Raw genomic sequence first — 7576 nt, 5'->3', positions numbered from 1 at the left:
AAATAAATAAATAAATAAGTAAGTAAGTAAAATAAAAGACAAACAGCAGATTGGGAGAAAACACTTGCAATTCACAGAGCTGGTGAAGCCCCTATGCTCAGGATGTACAAAGGACTCTCAAAACTCAATAATAAAGGGCCAGGGATTTAGCTCAGTGGTTCTACTGCCTGCCTCGCGAGTGCAAGGTCCTGAGTTTGATCCCTGGTACAAAATAATAATAATAATAATAATAATAATAATAATAATAATAATCCAATAATAAAATGTAAACAAAAAATTGAATAGATATCTTCTTAACAGAAAATATATAAATGGTAAATAAATGCATGAAAATATGCTCAAGTAGCTGACGTAGTGGCCCACAGCTGTAATCTCAGTTACTTGGGAGGCGATTGTGAACTTAACATCAGCCTGGGCAATTTAGCCAGAACCTATCTCAAAATAAAATGAAAAAGGGCTAGGAGTATAGTTCAGTGGTAGTATGTGAATGGGGTCATGAGTTTCATATCCAGAATCACCCCAAATTTTTAAAAAAAGAAAAAATAGCTCAACATCAATAGTCATTAGAGAAATGCAAATTAAAGCCATTGAGGAGACACAGCTCCATCCAGATGAGAATGGCAAAAATAAAAATGAAAAAACAAAATTGACCACACCTGTTGTCCACAAGGATATGGAACAGCTGTCACTCTCATAGACAACTGATGAGGATATGAAGTGCTAAGACCACTTTCGACAGTCGTTTAATAGTGTCTTCAAAATGTAGTCATACATTTACCACGTACAGTGTAATTCAGCCAGGTATTTGCCCAAGAGAAATGAAACCACATATCTATATAAGACTTGCACATAAATATTTATAACCGCTTTATCTGAGATAGCCCAAACCGAAATATATCTCAAATTCCCATCAACATGTGAATGGATAAAGAAGCATTATAATGATTTTATAATAGAATTTATTCAGCAATAACATGGAGAAAAACTACTGACATACACTACAACAGATATGCCTCAGAATAATTGTACTAAGTAAAAAAGGCAGTCTTTTTTTTTTTTTTAAAGTATAGGATTCCATCTAGAAAAGGCAAATTTACCTATAGTGACCACAGATCTGTCATTGCCTGGGATAGGGGAAGAGGACAGGGCAAGAGGAAACTCTGGAAAGTGAGGAATTGAAGATGTTCATTATCTTCATAGCGCTGATGAGTTCACAGGTTCGCACACATTTCAGAACTTACCAAATTATATACTTTAAACACATGCAGTTTATTATATGGCAGTTGTATGCCAGTGAAGCTAAGAAAAGATGGCAGGAATGTATGAATCTACTTGATAGATCGATTAATCCACACCCACAGGTTAACTGCTACTTGAAATGGGAAAACAAATTATTACAAAAGAGATCTGGCTGCCACCACGGTAACTAACACATTAAATTTAGCCTCAGTGACCACGGGACAAAGAGATGTTAAGTGCCGCCTGATATGATCCACTAAATTCACAGCATCACCTGCAATTACATGAACGTTTTAACTTGAACCTTAACCAAACCGTTAGAAGCTAACTTCAGTATTACAGATTGTACCAGGAACAGAAGAGGTTAAGCAAGATCCCCGCTCCTGAAGCCATCAGATGTAGGCTTTCCTACAAGACAGTTTCCCTCATCTCTTCAACAAGTCGATGCCTTGGGGAAATTTGATGAGAGATAACAAGAGACATGTGTGAAATCTTATGAGATTCTGCTTTTAAGAAAAACAAAAAAAAATTTTTTGGAGAAAATAGATAATTCAATGAAGACTAAAGTGCCATCAAAATTTGTATTTGCTCCAGCACAAAAATCTTCTCTCTCCGTGCTTGCTGACCACATACCCAAGTGAGAAGAAGACTGCACACAGGTAACTGTGGAGAGCCTGTGAAGCCGTGTACTCTAGAGATGGCAGAGCTGGCTTACGGCCTGGAGCAGAGAAGGAAGAAAACAGAAGTGGCTCCTTAACGAAAGGACTCTATCCACTCCATAATTCTGCCATTTGTTCTAAGAAAAATTACACGGAGACTATCACCATCAAAAGATTGCATTTTATAATCCCCCCTCTCCCCCTTCTCCTTTTTGAGGTCCTGCAGATTGAACCATGATTACTCCATCACTTGGCCTCATCTCTCAGTTCTCTTATAAATTTTTTCACTTTTTTGAAATAAGATCTAAGTTTCTCAAGCTAGCCTCAAACTTGACATCCTCCTGCCTCAGCCTCCCAAGAAGCTGAGATTTCAGGCACGCACCATTGTGCCTGTCTCCTTTTGAACATGCAAAGACCACTGATAATTGTAGAATGGAATTCCCAGAGCAAAATTTCCATAAGAAGGAAAATCTTAATAATTTGATGCAAGATAGAACTTTGTGATTTTGGAGAGCACAACTGTGCTTGTGGCTTTGGAGAAAAAAAAATATGTGTGTTTGTGGCTTTCTATCTAAACACATGTTGATGGCAAAGGCAGTTGTCAGTCTTTTTTGCAATAAATCTGATCCATTTCCACAAAGAACATCAACTTTATCAGACTTAGAGCCTCAAATCACCATTTTCAAGATTTTTTTTCCATTAAAAGAAGAGCAGTATAAAATGATGTACTTTGCATAAAGATAAAATTTTGCTAGCTTTCTAGAAGATGAACCTTGAGCACTTGAATGACCAAACAGACAGAAGCCAGACACACACACACACACACACACACACACACACACACACACACCATAAAAACAAAATTGGGACAGGGAATATTGAGAGTAAAGGAACATTTACTCAGGACAGTTGTGAGTCTTTTCATGGCTTGGCTTATTTCACGGATACCTTTGATCAGCTCAATGAGGTAATTCTTTCCATTCAAAGCCTCACATGGCATTAGGAAAACTTCAGAGCCACTATGTGCTTTTCTGTCCAAACTGTTGCTCTGGAAAGGAATATGGGAGGAGGCAATCCTATTAACTTTTCAATGCTGGAGTAGGGGGGGGTTTCTTGAGGATGAAACAGAGTCATTTTTTCCCCCAATTTTTCTTCAGGCAAAAATCTGTAATCACCTGGAACCCTGCAAAATTCTTTTGATGATAATTTCTGCTCCGGTGATCTTGAAATGAAACGTGTGTTCTTGATCGTGACTTTGCTGACATCAAGTCTGCTGTCTCTGCCAAAAATGACCTCACAAAGAAGTTGATGCTACGTGGATAATTCTGAAAGTCTCAGAGAAATCTGGGCGGATTTAAATCTGCCCTTGTCTTGTAAAGCATCCTGTAGGGGCGCTGGTTCCATTACCTCTTTTATGAACCGTGATGGTGAATGACAGCTTGCTGTCACTTGTCAGTCAAAATAAAACATGAAATCCACTGACTGTCAAAAATGACATTTGCATTTCATCAAATATGCGCCGGTTTCACCCTCTTGGTCAAGCTAAGCAACAACAGCTTTGCTGTTAGACTCACTTTCAAGCGGTTTAAAGTACATCTTGTTTTATTTGCTTGAATGCCAGAGTTTTGTATACTTTTTGCATAGCTTTGCAATCATTTTGCATATTTCCCAAGAGTGGCCATTAATTTCTGCTTTAAAAACTTGAAAGGGAAGCATAAGTGTAAAGATTATTTTAGTACTGTAAATAGAAAAGTGAATTTCCTTATCACAAATGGTATAAAACACTGTAGGTCAATGTGCTTTTTCCTGGGGTACATATCATTGGCTTCTAGAAGTTTTTCTATTAGATCTATAGTACAAATATGGGAGAAGTAGATAATTTCTTTTGTAATTATGCTACCTTTAAAGTTTTCACCTTATAGTGATTTTTTTTCTTTCTTTTCCTTTTTTTTTTTTTTTTTGAGACAGGATGTCACTAGGCAGTTCAGGATGGCCTTTACTCACTATGGAGCCCAGGCTCATGGTGATCCTCCTGCCTCAGCTTCCTGAGTGCTGGATTACAGGTGTGTACCAGCATACCTGGTTAGAGTGATTTCCTATAAAATGAGATTTTAGAAATTATGTAAGGATACAAAAATGTTACCAGAGCCCTAATAAATGTTTCCTGTTGATTCATTTGATATCTGATAATAAATACAAAAGAATAACCTCAAATATTTACAAAGCTATTTTAAAAGATTTTCATTGCAGCAGGAATAATCACTTCAGAAAATGTGTTTCCTTATTTCATGAGTATTGCTCAGTTTTAGATATTTATTGACTTAGTTAATATGTTTGTGGCACTGAAACTTGAACCCAGGGCCTTGCACATTCTAGGCAAGTGCTGTACCACTGGAAATTAGTTCATTAAACATACTAAAAGAGGAAAGACCACATTCTAGTATCGGCACTCAGCCATTTTCAACAAAACCCTCAGTAGCACAGACTAGAAAAAAACATAGCAAAGACTTCTAGAAAGCTCCTACAACACACTGGACCTGCTGGTGCAAGCCTATAATCCCATTCCTTTGGGAGGCAAAGGTAGCATTTAAATTCCAACCAGCCTAAGCAACTCAGCAAGACCTTGTCTCAAAACCGCAAGGGCCAGGGGTGTGACTCAGTGGAAGAACACTTGTCTAGTAGTCTAGTATGCACAAGGCCCTGGGTTCAGTCTTCCGCACCCCCCAAAGCCTACAAGAGACACATTAAGCAAGGGTCTGAGGATGGCGGAGACATGAGAGCAGGAAAGGGAAGGGCAAATAACAATGACTAGTATGTCACACGTATATATACCAATTTCCTAAGATGAATGTAATTGTTATGTGTTACATATACTAATAAAAAATGAAACTTTTTTTGGTGGGGAATAGGATCTCCCTATGTAGTTCAGATTGGCCTCGAACTCACTATGTAGCTTAAACTGGTCTTGAACTCACAGCAGTCCTCCAGCCTCATCCTCCCAAGGGCTGGGATTACAGGCTGAGGATATAGCTCATTGGTGCCCCACCTGCCTGGTAAGCACAAAGTCCTGAGTTAGATACCCAGCAAAACCCCCAAAAGCCAATTATTTTTAAATGGATGAAAAATTGAATGCAAAACCAACAATAATATTCATATTTAAAACTAGCCACAGGCTGGAGATGCAACTCAGTGGTAGGGCCCTTGTCTAACATTGTCAGGTACTGGGTTTGATCCCCAGACCTGTAAAATGAACAAGCAAGCAAAGCCCTAATCAAAATAAACCAGGGATTTAGCTCAGTGGTTCCGCCGCCTACCTCACAAGCACAAGGACCCTAGTTTGATCCCCAGTACCAAAAAGGGGGGGCTGGGGATGTAGCTCAGTGCAAAGGCCCTGGGTTCAAGTTCCAGTATCACAAATGAAATAAACATAAATTTATATAAAATATCAATATCTGAGAAAAGCCAATTATTTTAGAAGAAAATGTGTATGCTTGCGTGTGCTCATGATTACCCATACAGCTGATGGATGGGAACCATCTTGCCTTGCCATATATTAAAATTTATTATGAAGCCACTGTGATAAAATGGTATTCATGTGCATTTTAGATCTACTGGGATGACAGCATTTAAGAACTGTCTATTCACAGCCAACAAAGTAACACTATTATTTGACTTATTTAGTCATTGTAGTATAAAACTCTCTGCCATGATTTAGCACAGGAGAGATATTAATAAAGAAATGCAATACAATATAGGGGACAAGAACAAGTCTAAAGATATAAGATAACTTGATAAATAACCAACTTGGCATTTCAACTCAGGGTAATGCAAAATTAATTGAATAAATGGTGTAGGTGTAATTTATTCTCCATCGGAAATATGCCCTGCTAACAAAACAATCTCGTGATTATTTCTAAGTAATTTGGGAAAGATTTCATAAATGAAACTGAAAAGCAAATGGTAGATTGAAGCAAAATATTTCTGCCCTATGTGCTGGGTCCAGCATCGTTTTCCCTTACATATAACTTTCTCCTGTTATTCGCTAAGTAAGACCAATGATGCAATGAAAGACAGGACAATTCTCAAAGCAAGAATCAAATTATCATGAAACCCCCCAAAATGTGCTTACCTTCATTAGTTGGGCGAAACTATAAGTTAATTGAGATTTTTTTTCAGCTTCAGATCCTTAACCATCAAGATTCATGAGATGGGCTGGGGATTTAGCTTAGTGGTTCCAGCACCTGCCTCGCAAGCACAAGGACCTGAGTTCAATCCCCGGTACCAAAAAATAAAAAAAAAAAAAGAAAGAAAAAGAGCCATGGGAATTAATTTTGCTGGAGGAGGGGCTGAAGTTGTCAATCCAATCTAGAACTAATGAAAATCCCAACTGCTATCGTCTTTTGGGAAATTAAACCGGAAATCGCTCCTGAAAGTTCATACGTCCACATAGAGATTCTTAGAAGAATGTATCCTAGGAGAATACAAACTAATATGTATATATTTCAGAATCTTTATAACATTATTATGTGGGCTGGGGATTCAGCTCAGTGGTTCTGCAGCCTGCCTCAAAAGTGCAAGGTCCCGAGTTTGATCCCTGGTACCAAAACGAAACAAAAACATTATGTATGCATAATGGCGAAACAAATCCACCTTTAAACAGGCTAGGTGTCCATCGTAAGGAACGGCGGAAAAAATTATACACCGACACCATGTACTACTATGCAGCTTTTAAAAAGGATGTTAGGCATGCATTATTGCTCTGTAGGTCTCATACATTTACTAAACGAAAGAGGCTCTGTGGATAGTGTATGTGGGGTGTGACTTGTGAACAATTTTTGAATGTTTATATGTATGTATGTTCTAAGATGAGTGTTGAGAAAGAAGACACGGAAGGCTGCAATTGTTCAATTCCCTGGGTGGGAGGTGGTGGGACTCTACAGGAGCTGGGTACAGGTTACTAAAGTTTCTTGTGTTTCCGTGATGTTTGGCTTGTCAAAGCACAGGTCATTAACATTATATAAAAAAAAATTTTAAAGCACCAATAGGAAGAATAGTCCAGATATTAACACTGAAGCACTTTCTAGTTCTAGGAGGCCAGACTCCAAAACACTTTAGCAGCCAGCAGTGGCTCAGTCCTCAGGGGCCCCATTACAGCTTTCTTAGCAGGTTGTAGTAAGTTCCACGTATCATAAGTGGGAATTCCTAAATCTCATATGAATCCAAAAGATTGATGGTGACTATTTAAAACACCTAAGCACATTTAAAAGAGTAAGATACAGATAACAGGAAGGTAGTCGTACATTCTGATGAAGACTTACACGAAATATCCAAAGAAGGGCTGAGGGCACAGCTCAGTAGTCAAGACCTTGCCTGCCACGCACTAGGTTCTATCCCTAGCAATGCAACTACAGCAACAACAGAAAGAATAAGCATGATGAGTATTTAAAAAGAATTTTTTTCCAGTTTAAAATGATGTATACAATATTCATCATCCAGTGAAATTCTGTGTATCATTAAATTTTTGTGAAGATTTTATTTAAAAACTCAGAAAATACTATGGCTCTAGTATTTCTTTTAAAATATAGGGTATGAAATTTTATGTTGCTCTCATGACCAAGGAAAATGACAACAATAATATAATTCTTTTTTTTTTTTTTTTTTTTTTTTTTTTTGGGGTT

The sequence above is a fragment of the Fukomys damarensis genome, unplaced genomic scaffold (genome assembly GCF_012274545.1).
Source record: "Fukomys damarensis isolate Sample0158 unplaced genomic scaffold, DMR_v1.0_HiC HiC_scaffold_16, whole genome shotgun sequence".
NCBI lineage: Eukaryota > Metazoa > Chordata > Mammalia > Rodentia > Bathyergidae > Fukomys > Fukomys damarensis.
This window is presented reverse-complemented; position numbering follows the sequence as displayed.